General features: G+C 48.1%; 1 protein-coding gene and 1 long non-coding RNA gene across 3 annotated transcripts in view; one reads left to right on the top strand and one right to left on the bottom strand.

Moving 5' to 3' along the window:
* DDX59 (DEAD-box helicase 59) overlaps positions 1-20339 on the top strand; it is an 88189-nt gene that overhangs the window by 42898 nt on the left and 24952 nt on the right. The window lies entirely within an intron of this gene.
* On the bottom strand, positions 1835-20274 carry LOC128841584 (uncharacterized). Of its 2 annotated transcripts, none has more exons than XR_008445884.1 (3): positions 19779-20274; positions 18551-18725; positions 1835-2399 (listed from the first exon to the last, which is right to left on the bottom strand). It is a non-coding gene; the product is annotated as an uncharacterized LOC128841584 (long non-coding RNA). The 2 variants fall into 2 exon arrangements; XR_008445885.1 differs by having other exon boundaries at positions 18551-18722.

The following is a 20339-nucleotide window of genomic DNA, read 5'->3' as shown; positions in this document are numbered from 1 at the left end:
GGCGTAAGCTGTCCAGGGCTCCCATGGAAGCTACAGAAGACAACCATTTACCACCTTTTATCAGCCACCTTGAACTGAACAGCTCATTTCATGCCCTTTTTCAAGGATTAGCCGTGAAAGTGCCATTGCGCGGCAAACATGGAGCCCACTCAGATCTCTGCTGCAGTTTTGACCATTGTAAATACCTCGCGCATTATCCAGCAGTATGTTCAGTACCTGCAAAACTGGGGGAGGAAGCGACGACATGGAACGTAAATAGCATAATGGCCAACAAGGGTCAGGCTAGAGACTCTTGCCTACATGCTCGGGGTATTACTGATCGCCATATTTGGGGTCGGGAAGGAATTTTCCTCCAGGGTAGATTGGCTGAGCCTCTGGAGGTTTTTCGCCTTCCTCCGCAGCATGGGGCAGGGATCACTAGCAGGAGGGTCTCTGCCGATTGAAGTCACTAAAACACAGGATTGGGGACTTCAACGGCAGAGTCCAGGGAAGGGTCTTGTGGCCTGCAGCATGCAGGGGGTCAGACCAGATGATCATAATGGTCCCTTCTGACCTTAAAGTCTATGAGTCTATGAGACAGCGCGATTACTATTCTGATGAGGACATGGACACAGACATTCCTAGATGTACGGCTTGTGGCGATTGGGAGATCATGGTGGCATTGGGCCAGGTTCATGCCATGGAACGCCGATTCTGGGCCTGGGAAACAAGCACAGACTGGTGGGATCGCATAGTGTTGCAGGTCTGGGATGATTCCCAGTGGCTGTGAAACTTTCGTATGCGTAGAGCCACTTTCATGGAACTTTGTGACTTGCTATCCCCTGCCCTGAAGTGCAAAGACACCAAAATGAGAGCAGCTCTCACTGCTGAGAAGCAAGTGGCCATAGCACTGTGGAAGCTTGCAACGCCCGACAGCTACCGGTCAGTCGGGAATCAGTTTGGAGTGGGCAGATCTACTGTACGGGCTGCTGTGCTGCAAGTAGCCAATGCAATCATTGACCAGCTACTATCAAGAGTAGTGACTTTGGGAAATGTGCAGACCACTGTGGATGGCTTCAATGTGCTGGGGTTCCCTAACTGCAGCGGGGCAATAGATGGAATGCATATCCCCATCTTGGCCCCGGCAGACCGTGGCGGCCAGTACATAAACCGCAAGGGGTACTTTTCCATGGTGCTGCAAGCCCTGGTGGATCACAAGGGACATTTCACCGACATCAACGTGGGATGGCCGGGAAAGGTACATGATGCTCGTATCTTCAGGAACACTGGTCTGTTTGAACAGCTGCAGGAAGGGACTTACTTCCCAGACCAGAAAATGACTGTTGGGGATGTTGAAATGCCTATAGTTATCCTTGGGGACCCAGCCTACCCCTTAATGCCATGGCTCATGAAGCCGTACACAAGCACCCTGGACAGTAGTAAGGAGCAGTTCAACTATAGGCTGAGCAAGTGCAGAATGGTGGTAGAATGTGCTTTTGGACATTTGAAAGGGCACTGGCAGTTTACTGACTCGGTTAGATCTCAGCACAACCAATATTTCAATTGTAATTGCTGTTTGTTGTGTGCTCCACAATATCTGTGAGAGTAAGGGGGAGACTTTTATGGCTGGGTGGGAGGTTGTGGCAACTCACCTGGCTGCCAATTTCGCACAGCCAGACAACAGGGCAATTAGAAGAGCGCAGCAGGGTGCACTGCGCATCAGAGAAGCTTTGAAAGCCAGTTTCATGACTGGCCAGGGTACGGTGTGACAGTTGTGTTTGTTTCTCTTGAAGTTACCCGCACCCTATATCTATGAAAAGAAATAAAGTCAAACTTGTTTAAAAACTGTTCTTTATTATTTGATGCACCATGCATTGAGAGAAGTTAGAAGGTAGACTCGGGGGGTGGGTTAGGGGGGTGGAGGAGGGAAGGACAAGTCCAGAAACCAAATCAAAAGTTCGCATATGCCAGCTTTCTGGTGCTTGGGCGATCCTCTGGGGTTGAGTGTGTGGGTCCCCGTAGCCTCCCCCCTCGTGTTCTTGGGCGTCTGGGTGAGGAGGCTATGGAACTTGGGGAGAAGGGAGTTTGATTATACAGGGGCTGCAGTGGAAGTCTGTGGTCTTGCTGCCTTTCCCGCATTAGATCTGCCATACAGTGGAGCATGTCAGTTTGCTCCCCCATGAGCTTGACCATAGCATCCTGCCTGCTCTCATTGCGCGCCTCTCTCCTCTATTCGTGTTCCTGTAATGCTTTATGGGACTCCGCAATTGTTTGCCTCCATGCATTCAGCTGGGCCCTATCAGTGCGGGAGGACTGCATGAGCTCGGCGAACATGTCGTCCCGAATTAGTTTTTTCCGCCTTCTAATCTGGACCAGCCTCGGGGACGGAGTAGATAGGGGCCGCGTTGAAACATTTGCACCTGTGGGAGGAGAAAAAGGGAGAATCGTATTTTAAAAAATACATTACAGAGAACAAAGGGGGCACTTTGGTATGAGTAAGACATCACACACGGCCGGGCAACAGAATTCATCTTGCAGGCAGCCCCTAGGGGCACATGGGGTTCTGTTTCTTCTACATTCATTTCAATGCTTTCAAACTGCTGGGTCCCCTTTCCCACAGCAAGCAATGCCTGGTGGGTTTGCCATATAAAAGGAGGGCCTGCAGGCTCTCTGGGATGATCACTGCACACAACCACCATCACCTCCCCGCCCCCCACCATGGCTCAGAGCAGGGATGAGCTGAGCCATTTACTCTAAATGCAAACAACCCAGATTCCCCACTTGCCGCCTGTGCACTGTCCTCTCCTCCTCCTCCTCTTCATCCTCTTCATCCTCCAGTGTCTCTTCCTCCTCGCTCTGTGCAACTCCCCCCTTGCAGGTGTCCACAGACAGTGGTGGGGTAGTGGTGGCATCACCCCCCATAATTGCATGCAGCTCACGGTAAAAGCGGAATGTATGGGGCTGTGACCCAGAGCGCCCGTTTGCCTCCCTGGCTTTTTGGTATGCTTGTCTGAGCTCCTTGATTTTTTGTACGACACTGCTCTGTGTCCCTGGAGTAGCCTCTTTCCGTCATGGCCCTGGAGACTTTAGCGTAGGTAGATGCGTTCCTTTTTTGAAACGTAGTTCTGCCATAACAGACTTGTCTCCCCACCATGGGATGAGATCCAGTACCTCCCGTTCAGACCATGCTGGAGCTCGTCTGCGAATCCAGGACTGCGTGATCTCCTGTGATGGTGGACTCTGCATGGTCGCCTGTGATGGTGGACTGTGCTGATGGTCACCTGTGCTGCTGGTGACCAAACAGGAAATGAAATTCAGAAGTTCCCGGGGCTTTTCCTGCCCACCTGGCTAGTACATTGGAGTTGAGAGTGTTGCCCAGCATGGTCACAAGGGAGCATCCTGGGATAGCTCCCGGAGGGCAATAACATCGAATTGCATCCACAATACCTTTAACCCGGGATTGCGATCTCAATTTAAGCGCTACTCCACTTGCCGAGGTGGAGTACAGAAATCGGATTAAAGAGCCCTTTAAATCGAAAAAAAAAATGTTTCGTCATGTGGACGGAATCATTTTTTTTCCGAAATAACTCAGCTAATTCCGAAATAACTGGCTAGTGTAGACCAGGCCTTAGCTAACTCAAATTCAATTGTAAGACAATATATTCTGTTTTTTTTATGTGCTCTTTCATTTTTGTTGACATACCATTTGTTTTAGTAACTTCTCTGAAATGGCAAATAGTACGAAAATGAAGCAGATGTTGTATTTGTTAAATTCAGTGTTGACTTATTGAACAATAAAGAATAATTTCCTTAGCAACCATTATACCATAATAGACAGGATAGGCTATCACACTCATTCCACAGATTAGACAAGAACAACTTTACATCCTACATTATATTTCTTGATTTTTTTTAATCAAATAAAGAAAACAAAGGGAGGGGAATTGGGATATGTGAAATATGGGAAACAGCTTTTGAGATAACCGGGAAACCTTACCAATGTCCCACTCTATTCCCCACTTTCAGGTAAAAAGGTCATATTTAATTCAAAAGACTGTCCATTCACTTTATCAAGTCTTTAAACCAACTTCACAACCAGCCAGTGTTTGAATTAATTCGTTTTCAAGAGGTAGAATGCTGGGCTAACGCCCCTGCAGGATGTCTAAGAGCATTGTTCCCTAGGCACATTTTGGATAATCTGATGCATTCTAAAGGCACAAAACTTGCTGTTAAAAAATCTGTTTAGGAGCCTGAGATAAAAGTAATTCCTGGCAGATTTGGTTTGGCAGCATCAAGAAATGGGGAGGAGGAGAATTAAATCCACCAGAACTAACTATCCATTTTTCTCCCATATATTTTAACATCCTGACACAATTGATTTTCCTAAGCATCATAGACTATGCCTACATTACAGACCTTATAGTGGAACCGCTGTACTGCTGCAGCTGCACTTCTGTAAGGTCTCCTGTGTAGCTACTCTATACCGACAGGAGACAGCTCTCCCACCGGCATAATTAAACCACCCCCAATGAGTGATGGTAGCTATGTTGGTGGGAGAGGTTGGACAATACCTGCTTTGGTATTTCAAGAGGGCCAAAATCTGCTTTTGGGCTGAGTCCAAACCCTCCCAAATCTCAGTGCTCTCTAGGGAAATATGGTTCTTTCTCTCTCTGACTAAATCAATTAAAGGGACAGAAAATGTTCACTCATCAGCACAACAAATCATACTCACATTCATCTCTCTTTTGTGCTAAGTTTTTAACTGATGGACATGTATTGTCTGCACTGCTCCCCTCCCATGGGGCTTCAGTACATTGTAAGTGACCTCATTCACTCTTTTTATCACTCCAAAAAGTTCCTCCCAATTGTCTTGCATCTTGTTTTTCTTTACTGGAATCAACACTAGCACCAAGTCACCTGTATCAAAAGATCTTTCTCCAGCATGCCTGTCCTATCATGTTTTCTGAGATTTCGGACCCTTTTAAAGGTTCTGATGCATTAAGTCCATCATTGCCTTTACATCCGCTTTAAAATGAGTGACATGTTCCCTGACAGGCTGGTTCTTCGGTACTACCCTCTGTGGCAAACCCAGGACAAACAGCTACAAAAGGGCGGGGGAGGTAGTAATCAGTCCCAGGGGGTTAAAAAGGCCTCTCCCAAGCCACTGAGGAGAGAGAACCATGGGGAAATAAGATTCAGCTGGGCAAGGGGTTACCAGGGAACTAATTAGGTTCAGGTGACTCCAACTACTTGGGACCTTTTTAAACCCTCCCCGGCGTGGAAGGGAGGGGGGAGAGAGAGCGAGAGAAGCAGGGAAGCTGCCAGTAAGCTAGGAGCAGCAAGACTCTGAACCCTTCCTGCAAGGAAGGCCGCACTCTGTCCCCAGAAGGGAAGATAAACAAGCACAAGGGACTGACTGAGGGAAGGAATAGCCAGACCCTGTGCTACCTATAAGGATTTGCTTTGCCCAAGCCTGTCTCTCCAAGGCTAAAAAGGACTGAGCCTGCCGAGGAGAAGAAGGTACTCTGCCACACGTGATGTCAGGAGTGGGATGTAGTCAGGCTCTGTGGCAAGCCATCTCAGGGCAAGGTAAATCACACACACAAAAAATGGAGGACGTAGTGAAGACGTTGATTCAGGCCACTGTAGCCCAACAAGAGGCTACCAGAGTACAGATGGCGGCCCAGCAAGAGTCAGTATGTGTCCAACAGGAGACAAACCAATTGCTGATGAACCAGGCGGCCCAAGATCGAGCCACCCTGAATGAAGTAGTGAACCAGTTGAAAGCCCTGACCACGCTGACGCACGGGCTCCAGGGGACCCGGCCGCTACGCGCAAGCAACTATTTACAGAAGATGACAACAGATGACAATATAGAGGCGTATCTCTTTGCATTCGAGAAGACGGCACTGCGGGAGGCCTGGCCCCAAGACCAGTGGGCAGGCATCCTGGCTCCATTTCTGTGTGGGGAGGCTCAGAAGGCCTATTTCGATATGACCACAGAAGCAGCTATGGATTACCCCCAGCTGAAGGTGGAAATCCTGGCGAGGTCAGGGGTGACGCCGGCCATAAAGGCCCAGCACTTCCACGAGTGGAAGTACCGAGACGACAAAGTGCCGAGGTCCCAGCTATTTGACTTGATCCACCTCGCCTGGAAGTGGCTCCACCCTGAGACCCATGGGCCGGAGAAAGTAGTGGAAATCCTGGTGTTGGACAGGTATATGAGGGGGTTGCCGCCGGGCGTACAAGGGTGGGTCCGCCAAAATGATCCCTCCTCGTATGATGAACTAGTTGCCCTCATAGAGAGACACTTAGCAGCCCAAGAACTTTCTCGGACCACCGGGGAAGGAAGGCGTCAGAATCAGAGACCAGTCTCTGCACCGAGGCCCCGGTTTGCCCTAGCGCCAGGCCGGACAATGGAGGGGAGGAAGGAGGCGGAAGAGCAGCCAGCGGTCCTGGAGAGACTTGAGGACTGGGGGAGAAAGACTCGAGAGATAAAGCCCAGCAGCCTGAAAAATAGGGGGCTGCCTCAAGCGGGGTACCGATGTTATGCCTGTGGCGAATTGGGGCATATCGCTGCCCAATGCCCGAATCTAGAGAGCCTATGCAATGCGAACTGGGAGATATAGGGGGACCATGTGATCTAATAAGTCTAGTCGGGGTTGCGATGGTCCCTTATAGATACACTAGGCCAGTTAAGATGAATGGTATAAAGACCACAGCCTTAGTAGACTCGGGAAGTGCAATCACGTTAGTTTCGGGGAAGCTGGTCGAGCAGGACCAACTATCCCGGGCCAAACGCTCGGGAATATCCTGTGTGCATGGGGATGTCAACTATTATCCAACCATCCCCGTAAAAATAGAAGTTCTCGGAAACCCCAGTAGGTTGACGGTGCGAGTAGTTCCAAAACTCCCCTACCCTGTCCTTATCGGACGAGACTTCCCGGAATTTGATAGCCTACTCGCTGGGGAGGAGGTAGAAGAAAATAATGACCCTGGGACCCGGGGTGTGGCCCAGATGGTTAACCCTCCCCCGGCCTTCCAGGAATTTAGCCAGGATTTGTTCTCCCTGCCGGGGAAGTCCAGGAAGACTAGGAGGGAACGGAGGGCGGATAAAAGGAGAGGGACGAGGGTCCTGACCCAGTGCCAGAAGTCTACGCTTGTAGGGGAAAGAAGGGGCTTGACTGACAGTGGGACTGGGTCGGCGATCAACAACCCTATCACCGGACCTGGTTCCCCAGGGGCTTTCCCCGAGGGGGAGATGGAGGTAGACCTCCCCCCGAGTTTGGAAAAATGGGGACTGCATGCGGGAATTTTGGTCAGGATCAGGCCAATGATCCCATATACCACAATATTCTCAAAGAAGTAGTCGAGGTAAATGGGGTCCCCATGGAAGGGAGAGTTAAGGGCCCGGGGCCATATTATAGGATTAAGAACGACCTGCTATACAGAGTAGTCCGGGTCCAAGAGCAAGTCATACAACAACTCTTGGTCCCACGGAAGCATCAAAGAGCCGTAATGGATCTGGCCCACAGCCATCTGTTCAGGGGCCATGTAGGGGTAGATAAGACCCTGGATCAAATTCTACAGAGATTTTTTGGCCTGGCATTTATGCAGCGGTCTGGCGATATTGCACGTCCTGTCCGGAATGCCAGATACATGGGCCCTGACCACACTTAAGGGCCCCTCTGGTACCTCTGCCAATTATCAAGGTCCCATTTGAGCATATTGCTATGGACATAGTAGGGCCATTGGAAAAGTCAGCCCGGGGCCATCAATACATTCTGGTAGTACTAGATTATGCCACCCGATACTCCGAGGCCGTACCCCTACGGAATACCACGTCTAAGACCATAGCCAAAGAATTAGTCCAGATTTTTTCCAGAGTAGGAATACCTAAGGAGATCCTGATGGACCAAGGGACCCCCTTTGTGTCTAAGCTGATGAAGGACCTATGTACAATGCTCCACATACGGACCCTTAGAACATCGGTCTACCATCCCCAGACCAATGGCCTGGTCGAACGCTTTAATAGGACATTGAAGAACCTGTTACGGAAAGTGATTAGTCGTGACGGGAAAGACTGGGACGCCCTGCTGCCTTACTTGCTGTTTGCCGTACGGGAGGTTCCTCAGGCTTCCACTGGATTCTCCCCCTTTGAGCTGTTATATGGTCGCCACTCCAGGGGCATACTGGACCTGGCTAAAGAAGACTGGGAAGAACAGCCGAACCCTGGGAGAAACGTTGTTGAACATGTGCTGCAGATGAAAGACAGAAGAGCCCAAGTCGCCCCCCTTGTGCACGAACACATGGAGAAGGCCCAAGGGGCACAACAGACAAACTACAATCGCCAGACAATGACCTGGAAGTTCCAGGTGGGGGACTGGGTGATGGTGCTCATACCCACGGCTCAGAGCAAGCTCCTGGCCAGGTGGCAGGGGCCGTACGAGGTAATAGAAGCGGTAGGAGAAGTTGACTATAAGGTCTGACAGCCGGGTCGCCGGAAGCTGGAGCAGATCTACCATATAAATCTGCTGAAACCTTGGCAGGCTAGAGAAGCTCCGGTGGTTGCGCTGGGGGTGCCATTCCCTAAAAGCAACCAGCCCGACCTGGTGGGGATATCCCCGGAGTTGACTCCGGAACAATGATCAGAAGTGATCAGCCTGATCAAACGCAACCAGGATGTGTTCTCCGAAAAGCCAGGCAGGACTATGGAGATTCACCATCACATCCTCACGGAGCCTGGAGTGAAGGTGAACGTTAAGCCATACCGCATCCCAGAGGCCAAGAGAGAAGAGATTAGGACAGAGGTCAGGAAAATGCTGGCCTTAGAAGTCATTGAAGAATCTCATAGCCAATGGTCCAGTCCCGTGGTTTTAGTGCCTAAGCCGGATGGCAGTATGAGGTTCTGCAATGACTTCTGCAAGCTCAATGAGGTGTCCCAATTTGATGCCTACCCTATACCCAGGATAGATGAGCTGATTGACAGATTGGGAAAGGCATGGTTTATGTCTACCCTTGACCTTACCAAGGACTATGGGCAGATCCCCCTGGCCAAGGCCGACAAGGAGAAGACAGCCTTTGCAACTCCAGAAGGACTATATCAGTACAGTGTTCTCCCCTTTGGGTTGCATGGGGCCCCGCTACTTTCCAACGGCTAATGGACAAACTGTTGCGACCCCATGGAAAGTACATGGCAGCCTATCTCGATGACGTCATCATATATAGCCCCGACTGGGAGACGCACGTGGAGAAGGTGGAGGCGGTCCTGGACACCCTGAGGAAGGCAGGGCTGACTGCCAATCCCGCCAAATGTTCGATTGGGTTAGCTGAGGCCAAGTACCTTGGGTATATGGGGGGAGGGGCATGGTGAAGCCCCAGCTCAACAAGTTAGAAGCTATAGAGAAGTGGCCCCGACTACTCCGGAAGAAACAGGTCAGAGCATTCCTGGGACTAGTGGGGTACTATAGGCGGTTCATTCCCCACTTCGCCACCAGGGCATGCCCATTAACAGACCTAACAAAAGCTCGGGGCCCTGACATAGTAAAATTGTCTGCTGCAGCCAAAGGCGCTTTTGCGGATCTGAGGACGGCCCTCTGCACAGACCCCGTACTAGTAGCCCCAGACTGGGGGAAGGAGTTTATCCTACAAACAGACGCCTCTGAAGTAGGGCTGGAAGCTGTGCTTTCCCAAATGGTTGGAGATGATGAACACTCCATCCTCTTCATCAGTAGGAAGCTCCTACCTAGGGAATGGAAATACGCCATGGTGGAGAAGGAATGCCTGGCTGTGAAATGGGCCATAGAAAGCCTCCGCTACTATCTACTTGGACGGAGGTTTACCCTTGTCACGGACCATGCCCCTTCGCAGTGGATGCACCAAAACAAGGACAAAAACGCAAGAGTAACAAGATGGTTCCTGTCCCTTCAAACCTTCCACTTCACAGTACGACATAGGTTTAGAACCCAACATGGCAATGCGGATGGCCTGTCGAGAGTGCACTGCTTTCCGATCCAAGTAGCCCAACCCAGTAGTGTTGAGCGGGGGGCAGGGGGGGATATGTGGCAAACCCAGGACAAACAGCTACAAAAGAGGGGTAGTAATCAGTCCCAGGGGGTTAAAAAGGCCTCTCTCAAGCCACTGAGGAGAGAATCATGGGGAAATAAGGTTCAGCTGGGCAAGGGGTTACCAGGGAACTAATTAGGTTCAGCTGGCTGCAACTGCTTAGGACCTTTTTAAACCCTCCCTGGCGTGGAAGGGGGGGGGGGGGGGAGAGAGAGAGAGCGAGAGAAGCAGGGAAGCTGCCAGTAAGCTAGGAGCAGCAAGGCTCTGAACCCTTCCTGTAAGGAAGGCCGCACTCTGTCCCCAGAAGGGAAGATAAACAAGCACAAGGGACTGACTGAGGGAAGGAATAGCCAGACCCTGCGCTACCTACAAGGATTTGCTTTGCCCAAGCCTGTGTCTCCAAGGCTAAGAAGGACTGAGCCTGCCGAGGAGAAGAAGGTACTCTGCCACACCTCCCATGAGTCTCAAATTAAATCTAGGGGTTCCTTTACCTGTCTCCTGTAAAGGAGGTCAAAGGGGGCAAACCCCATAGACTCTTGGAGTATGCTCATGTAAGAAAATAACAAATAAGGGAGTAACACATCCAAATCATTGTTTTGACAAGTAACATACATTCTCAACATAGATTTCAGTGTTCTAGTGAATTTTTCTACCAGCCCCTTGGTCTCAGTCTCTGGATGATAAGGGGTGGCTTTTATATGCTACATTCCACACAACTCCCATAACTTTTTGGAAAATACAGACATTAAAGCTGCTCTGACAGGATTTTCCTGGGAAAACCTACCCTGCTAAAAAATGGTAATTAGGGCAGTAGCCATGGTTTCAGCTTCTATGTTAGATAGAGCTGTAACTTCAGGGTAGCTGGTGGCAGTATATATTTCTTTCCATTTCTGGAAGGTCTGGTTAGGAGTCCCACAATATCTACAGAAACTCTGGCAAACACCTCCTTAATGATGCGCAAAGGCCACAAAGGTGCCTTGGAGGGTCCCTTTAATCTTTTACACTTTTGAGATAAAACACAGTAATCTTTCACCATCTCAGACATGTGAGGCCAACAGAAATTCTGTATGAGCCTATCACATGTTCTTGCCACACCTAACTGTCCAGCAAAAGGACAGTCATGAGATACCTGCAGCACCTCTGTCCTGTACTTAACAGGCACAAGCACCTGTTTGCAGATCTCACCAGGGTGCCTCTTTTTTGCTATAGGATTCTCCCTGTTCAACAAACCTCCTTTTAGAAAAAAATCTACCCTTTTCTTCCCCAGCTGGGGCATTCTGAGCTGCATCCCTCTCCTTGTCCAGAGAAGGATTAGCCTGGTTTGCCTCAATAAATTGCTTTTGAGTGTCACTTAAGAGCAGATTCTGGCAAAATGACGGAATCCCAAATCCCTCCTCTGGGAACAAACTGTTACTTTCATCTGACAAAGGACTGACTGATGGAATTTTCTTTTGCTACCTTCACAGCCCTCCCTGCTGTCCACAGACAAGCCAAGTGTGGCTGATCCATACTCTTTCTGGCTGCAAATTATATTAACCTGCTCAGACATGGCTAATATATCATTCCCAATTAAAACATCAATGGGAAGTAGATTTCTGATACTCGCAGCAGCTCCTTTAAAATTCTTGCATTCTACATAGACCTTGGCCAAAGGTACAGTTACAGAGAATTCGGCCAAAACTAATATATTTAACCTTTTGCTAGGAAGTCTGTCTTCCTTCCTTACCAAACTTTTCCTGACCAAAGTGACTTGGGATGCAGTGTCCCTCCAGCCTTTACAATCTATGCCATTTACCTTAGCATTTTTAATTAATTCTTCACTGCGCTCCCAGGACTTAGGACGTAGTCCTAATAGTTCACTAGGATATTGTTTTGCTCCACCCCTGCCTCTGAAGCAATGGTAGTGGCATTCACTGGAGAAGATGGGAGTGTGGATCATAAGGTTACTTTGAGCCTTTCACAATTTGGTTTTATATGGCTAGGAGCCCCACAATTATAGCAGATTAATTGCTTTCCCTTTTGATATGAGGTTTTAAACCCAGGGCTCCCCTGGGTTATTTTTTTTTAATCACAGTTGGGGTTAGGTTTATTTCCAATCCCCTCTTCCTACTTAACTTAGGTGACATGGGGATTTTCCTTCCCCTGGGATCTGTGCTCCCTGAAGGCCCTTGAGTCTATATATTCATTAGCAAATCTGCAGCTTCTAAAACCGTGGGTAGTATTCTGTCTTTACCTCATCTGTAACTACCTATAACAATTGCTCCTGGGCCAACAGATCAAATAGTTTTCTATAATCACCTTCAGCCCCCTCCCCATTACCTATTTTATGTACTTATTCAACATGAGTGATATTGTCAAACATTTTGAGATTTCTATACATCAATTGATAGATCTCAGGGATAATCTTCAATCTTTTTCAATACATTTTTTTTTTTTAATTTCTCATGCACCTTAGCATCACCCTCCTCCATATCATTAAAAACTTGTCTCATTTTCCCAGCTAATCTGGTTAAGAGGACAGGCATCTGTTTATTCTCTGGAATATTGTGCATCCCACATGGCCTCTCAAAGGTAGACAGGTACTCTTCTATATAATCTTTATAAATTGGTCAGACTTTTTCCCTCACCATTTTGTTGTAGCAGATGTACTCACTGGATGGGGAAGCTCCTTTTGCTGCTCCATTGTTTTGAGCTGCATTGTTTGAGCTTCTGTCAGCCTCCTGTGTGTCTACTCCTCAGCTTCTGCATTGGCCTTTGCTGCATTGCGTGTGTTTTTGGTGGGCTTTTTCCTTAGCTTCTTTGTTAGTCTTGACTGTGTCCTGGGCTGCTTTGGTCTTCCTGATCTGCAATTCACCATCAGTCTCTAGTGGTAGCATTCTTCCTTGGCTCTCAGGTACTGCAATCAGGCCAATTCCACTGAAGTGGTCACCTCGGTTGGATCTTGGTCAGAATGGTTCTCACCCTCTGGATCAGACTCCATCTCATCTTTTTTCCTTTGCACCTGATCACAATTTGTGATTTAGGCATTCATCCACCCATCTTCCTCCAATTTATGAATCACCTGGGGCTTAGGTGGGAGATAAGCACCCAGATGTCTAGAGGGATGCTGCAGAGAGCATGCCCCAGGATATAAAACTTAGGGGTTAAGGGATCTTCTACAGTTCAAGGTAAGATGCTGAGTGAGTGTAGGCACCTACAGGGTAGGTGGAAGCCAAGTGGAGTTTTGTGGATTGCAGTGGTGCTGCGTACGGTGACTTAGGCACTGAACTCTGGAGTTTGGATGCCTAAGTTGCTTTGTGGATGGCACCCAAGCTGCCTAACACTGACAGGTAATGAGAGGTAATTGGAGAGAATACATTTTTTCTTAATATATAGACTATCAAAACTTGGTCAGTCACCACATGAATCCCTTTATCTGTATGTTTTCTCCTTTCTCCTACCCATTGTCTGTATTAGACTATGTGCTTTCTGGGAAGAGATCATGCCTTCTCCTGTGTTTGTACAGTGCCTAGCATATTGTGGTCACTAGTGAAAACCAATTATAAAATAGTAATAGGGCAAAAAAAGTGTTTTTTCCCTCACTCCTAATGCTTTCATGTTCATCCTAAGTGTAAATGTGATCTATCTCCAGTTCTGTGTGAATACTGCTATGCTTCATTTTACCCTACAAATTCTAGTTAGAAATTATATAGTTAATTAGCTCTGGTATAGACACAGAGGAAACAATTAGGCATATGTGTTTATGGTTTCTCATCTTCCTTCTATTCTTGGCTGTATTAACCTCTTCAGGCAGTAAAAAAGTTTTCACCTCAGGAAAGATTAACAATTTATGACTTCATAATCAACTCTAACATTCTAATATTGAACAATTTAAAACAGGTTTCTAGACAGTTAAGCATGCTATGAGAGCTAGTGGTATTTTACAGTTCCTTTTCGGATTAGTAAAATAATCCCCCAGATTGCTCCCTGAATACTCAGTTTCTTTTAGTCTCTAACTAGATTGAATAATTATATCTCTAGCAAAGCTTATTAAAATGTTTAGATTTCAAATATTTCTGTGACCTGCTTTTATCTCTTGATGCAGTAGATCACTGTGATGGAAAAGTATGAGCTCATCTACTAATTCATTAAACACTGAAGAAAAGAAAGCTGCTAAGTGGATATATAGTTGTAGGCAGGATTTCTGATGGAGGAATCTCAGTGTGTGCTATTATGTTGCATTTATAACTAACAAATAATAATCAGAAATGTCAAATCTAATCAAAGGACACTCATATTACAAATGCATTAGTGTTCTCCTGGACCAGCATACAATACAGAGTCAAAAACTGAAAGGCATGCAACCAAAAATGAATCATTGCATAATATGAGAAGAATAGAAATACCACTGATTACAGTATTCTATGGAAAGAATAATTTACTTTGCAGCTCAGAACAGCAAGATCATGCTGTGTGACAACAAAAACATGTAATTTCTTTATCCTGTAGACCAATGGTCACCAACCAGTAGATCGCGATCTCCAGCCGCTAATCTGGTGATGCAGTGGGGCTAAGCAGGCTCCCTGCCTGGCCTGGCAATGCGCCGCTCCCGGAAGAGGCCAGCACGCCTCGAGGCCCCTGGAGGTGGAGGGGCAGGGGTCTCCGTGCACTGCTCCTGCCTGCAAGCACTGCCCCTGTAGCTCCCATTGGCCTGGAACAGGAAACTGTGGCCAATGGGAGCTGCAGAAGTGCTGCCTGCAGAGAAGGGCAGCCTGCGGAGCCACATGCCCCCCCTCACCCCAGGGCCGCAGGGGCATGATGGCTGCTTCCAGGAGTGGCGTGGGGCCAGGACAGGCAGGGATCCTCCCTTAGCCCCGCTGCACTGCCGACTGGGAGCCGCCTGACGGAAGTGCCACCCGGCAGGAGCCTGCACCCCAGCGCTGAGCCCCCTCCCATAGCCAGCACTCAGTACCCCCTCCTATGCCCCAAACCCCCGGCCCCAGCCCTGAGCCTCCTCTGAGAGATTGCACCCTGTACCCCCTCTTGCACCCCAAACCCCCTGCTCCAGCCCTGAACCCCTTCTGGAACCAGTACACTATATCCCCTCCTGCACCCCAACACTCTGCCCCAGTCCAGAGCCCCCTCCTGCATCCAAACTCCCTCCCAGAGCTTGCACCCCCAACCCCTCCTGCAGCCTCACCCCCTGCCCCAGGCTCAGCCCAGAGCCCCCTTCCACACTCTGAACCCCTCGGCCCTAGCCCAGAGCCTGCATCCCCTTTCATACCCTAACCCCCTGCCCCAGCCTGGTGAAAGTGAGTGAGGAAGAGCGAGCGACAGAGAGGGGAAGGGGATGATGTGAGTGGGGCGGGGCCTCAAGAGTGGGGGGGGGGGTAGATCCTAGGTTGCACTTAAATTCAAAAAGTGATCTTGTGCTTAAAAAGGTTGGAGACCACTGCTATAGACAGTATTATTCAAGTTTCGGAGTTTGAACCTAAAACATCGTTAATGTCCAAAGATTCAACAACACATTAGAGAATGCTGCTGCTGTTGTATTGGATTTGTTCAAAGCTCAGTTTTCTGTAAAACAGAGTTATCAAACTCAGGCCTATGAGATTATGATATTTGGCAATGTTCATGTTAGGTGCAGTGGTACATATTTTACTCTAGAGTAGGAGCCATTATAATTGTTATCATGCCCTTCCTTTCCCTTGAGTGTTCATTACTGTTTTGACACAGATACAGTGATCAAAGATCACCCATTTGTCTCCCATTAGGATCTACAAGCATGATTCTCAGTCCTAATGAATTTGACAGATGCACAACCTTTCTATTTCAGTGCCCCAAACTTTGTCTGTGTTCTGGAAATGTGCATTCCTCAGCATTACAGGACAACTGTAGAGATCCTAGAATTCTGAAAAGTGAAATATTTGAAAATCCTGTGAAACAGTAAACATTCTAAGTAAATCCTGTAAGAAACAAGAAACTTGAATTTTGTTCATGAAGCATAATTTTGGACTCTAAATAGTTTGAATAAAAAAATATACTGAGCCATTACATTTTCAAGTCTGAAGTTCTGCCAAGATATTCAATTACAGAATATTTTTGTGGTCTTCCATACCATCATATGCACAGTTTGAGTGGATTGTCCTACTTTTACAGTCATAAGGTTCTTAGCTATGAACATTATCTATTGTAGTACAGATGATTTCTAGTCTACATTTAATTTTTCAGTCATTTTATTATGTTCATTATACAGTAGTATTTGGTATCTTTGAAAATATGTTTAAACAAAAAAACACGGGTATGTTGTGTCCAAATAAATGAAATCTGAGCTAAGGGCTTGTGCATCAGTTAAAAAACATAACACATACACACCATGGTTATCCCACGTTGTTACATTTTGTATTCCAAGTCTTAGTCATCTTAAAGTTACAGTTGTTATGGCTATATAACACACAAATTCAACAATTCTTGTATTAATGAGTTCATCCTGGATATACTATAGGCAGCATATTCCCTCATTCTTCCCTCCAAGTATAACAATCAACAAAATAGCCTTCTGAATATGCAGGTCACTGGTCATTTCAGCATGATCTCCCAGCTGACAAGAGTTGCTGGATCACCAGAAAATTAGTAGAAATAGGAAATGGCCAGCATCTCCAATTACTTTGGTGAATTTCTGAGGTTAGCAGCAATAGGTACCAGGAACTGCTGTCCAGTGAAACTGATTGTAGACAGGGCCGGGATTAACCTTTTGTGGGCCCGGCGCCAAACATATGTGTGGGCCTCCATGGTGGGAATGGAGCATGGTGCAGGGTGGGGGGGTTGGTCCCGGGAGTGAGGGGCCGGCCAGGGGCATGGCATGGCAGGGGCGGCCCCGCTCTGCCCAGCCCAGTGCGAGGGCACTATTTACAAACCAGCACACTGTGCCTCCTCCCCCCACAACTGGCCGAGACTGGCCAGGCTTTTACATCAGTCCCAGGTGGTTCAGCTCCAGGGAGACAGGTGGGCCCCACAGGTGGGGGGAAGCAGAGACTACCTGGAGCCAGAGGTGCACTGGGGTCCGTCCAGGAGGCAGACAGAAGCCGGCAGGTGGGGCCGGGGGAGAGAGGTGTATTGAATGTTGCAACAATGGTAGCATAGTAGCCTTGCCTGTTGCAATAAAGATATACACCTCTACCCCAATATAATGCGACCTGATATAACACGAATTTGGATATAACGCGGTAAAGCAGTGCTCCGGGGGGCGGGGCTGCGCACTCCGGCGGATCAAAGCAAGTTCGATATAATGCAGTTTTACCTATAACGCAGTAAGATTTTTTGGCTCCCGAGGACAGCGTTATATCGAGGTAGAGGTGTATATCTTGTGACAAAGTTCCTCCTCTACCTTGGTGGGTCCTGCGCTTATTGGCGGATTTGCTCGCTTCACAGATTCACCCTGTGGGTCAGGAAACAGTCCAGAGGCCTTCCCCTCTGGTAGAAACTATAGTCCAAGTCAGTTCCTCCTGTGTTTGATCAGGAGTTGAGAGGTATGGGGGGAACCCGGGCCCGCCCTCTACTCCGGGTTCCAGCCCAGGGCCCTGTGGACTGCAGCTGTTTAGAGTGCCTCCTGGTACAGCTGCACAACACCTACAACTCCCTGGGCTACTTTCCCATGGCCTCCTCCCAACACCTTCTTTGTCCTCACCACCGGACCTTCCTCCTGATGTCTGATAACGCTTGTACTTCTCAGTCCTCCAGTAGTACGCCTACTCACTCTCAGCTTCTTGCACACCTCTTGCTCCCAGTTCCTTCCTTCCTTCCTTCCTTCCTTCCTTCCTTCCTTCCTCTCTCTCTCTCTCTCTCTCTCTCTCTCTCTCTCTCACTCTGGCTCCCTAGCTCCCCATGGCTTGACTGGAGTGAGCCCTTTTATAGCATCAGAGGGGCCTTAATTTGAGTCAGGTGCTTAATTGCCTCACCTGACTCTTAGCAGGTTAATTGGAGTCAGGTGGTCTATTAGCCTGGAGCAGCCCTGCTCTGGTCACTCAGAGAACAGAAAACTACTAAGATAAAAACTTATCCAGTGGCCAGTATACTCTGCTGTTCCCAACTGGTCTGGGTCTATCACAATCTGTATATGCAAATTTCTGTAGAAAATAGGGAAGCGGTTGTAGCAGATCTTAACCCGTTTTTTCTTAACTCGTGTATGTTTCTGATTTGTTTCTTCTAATTATTATATCCTCTTGGATTAAAATGAAACTCCCAAATTTGAGGGAGAATTTTTATGAATGGATACTAAGAGAATTTAATCATCTCCAATTTTGCAGTGCTCTGTTAACATATAAAGCTGGAATACTGTATAACAGGCTTAGGCAGTTCCTGACCCCTTTAACAGAATGTCACTGCACCAGGCTGTTCTAGCATGGAATCAAAACTTGGCTACTGCATCTTCGGGCTCGTCTACACTGGGGGGGGGATGGCTGTAAGATATGCAACTTCAGCTACGCGAATAGCGTAGCTGAAGTTGAAGTATCTAAGATCGAATTACCTGGGGTCCACACGGCGCGGGATCGACAGCTGCGGCTCCCCCGTCGACTGTGCTACCGCCGCTTGCTCTGGTGGAGTTCCGGAGTCGATGGTGAGCGTGCTCGGGGATCAATATAGCGTGTCTTATCGATCCCGGATAAATCGATTGCTACCCGCCTCAGGACCACAAGGATCTGCTAGATCCAATTAATGAAAGAGGAAAAGCTTTTCTTGGGAGAATTTATATTCTGAAACTCTAATATAATTAAACATGCATGGATTGGACTACTGCATTCAGTGCACTGCAGAAAAGGGTGCAGAATTGCTGCAACTAGATTGCAAGAAATGGTACAGAGGTTTTGATATTAATTCATAAGAACAGCCATTCTGGGTCCATCTAGCCCAGTATGCTGTCTTCCAGTAGTGGCCAATGCCAGGTGCTTCAGAGGGAATGAATAGAACAGGCAATCATTGAGTGATCCATCTCCTGTCATCCACTCACAGTTTCTGGTAATCAGAGAGACTAGGGATTCCCTGTGGCAAATAGCCACTGATGGACCAATGGTCCATGAACTTATCTAATTGTTTCTTTAACCCCGTTATAGGTTTGTCCTTCATAGACTGATTGTGTTGTGTGAAGTACTTCTCTTTGTTTTAAACCTGATACCTATTAATTTAATTGGGTGCTGCTGGTTCTTGTATTATGTGAAGGGGTAAATGGAGATATCCCATCTCCTAGAACTGGAAGGGACCTTGAAAGGTCATCGAGTCCAGCCCCCTGCTTTCACTAGCAGGACCAAGTACTGATTTTGCCCCAGATCCCCAAGTGGCCCCCTCAAGGATTGAACTCACAACCCTGGGTTTAGCAGGCCAATGCTCAAACCACTGAGCTATCCCTCCCCCCCCACTTCCTTATTCACTTTTTCCACACCATTCACAATTTTATAGACCTCTCTCATATCTCCTCTTAGTCATCTCTTTTCCAAGCTGAAAACTGATAGAAAATACCATATTGTGTATATACTTTGTGTCACTTAGGTACACACTCATTATATTTATCCAGTGAGAAACTCACTTGGGAGCATGCAGCTACCTGGTTAGCCAGACACCATTATTTCCCCATTCCATTCTTTTCCCCTCACCCAAGGCATGCGTTTCTTACTGAGGAGTGCATGCACATGCCATGCGTGAAATCTTAGTCACATTTAAATTATTCCAGAGCAAAAAAAAAAAATAAAAAAGGCACCCACCCACTCTTCTTTTGCAAGCCTGCAAAACAATAATTCCGCATCAGGGAAATGTTGTAGAAAAGATGGAGACCAAGGAGAAAGTTCTGGCACAAGATGCTTTTCTTCAGAAAGTTAGGGACGGCGAAGAAGGGCTGAGCCTGCGAGAGCTGCCTCCTCCGCTATAACTACTGCTCTGCTGCACAGCCGCCACCTGCCCGTCCACTCTCTTTTCCCCTCCTGCGTCGTGTGCTGCAATTGAGCCCGCTGTCTGTTTAATCGCCTTGCTTTGGGGGGGAGGGGGGGGGACCTCGGCGTTGGGCGCCGCCGTGTCCCGTTCTCTAAGCGCTCTGCTTTCTGACATTTGATTCTTGCATTTCCCGTCGGGGGCAGAAACGCCCCCCGCGCATTGTCCCCTCTTGGCTTTGCTGCCTGTTCCACCCAGACTCGCCCCCCTTCGCCGCCACCCTCTGTCCTCAGGCCCTGTCAGGGTGTCCCTCTTCTCTCCCCGTCCTATTCGATCTCGTCCCTCTCCATCCCCAGGCTCTCCTTTCCCGCCCACGTCAGCCCACTCCTCCCCGCGCG

Source organism: Malaclemys terrapin, chromosome 8, assembly GCF_027887155.1.
Source record: "Malaclemys terrapin pileata isolate rMalTer1 chromosome 8, rMalTer1.hap1, whole genome shotgun sequence".
Lineage (NCBI taxonomy): Eukaryota > Metazoa > Chordata > Testudines > Emydidae > Malaclemys > Malaclemys terrapin.
The sequence above is the reverse complement of the archived record's forward strand: the minus strand, read 5'-3'. Positions and strand labels throughout refer to the sequence as shown.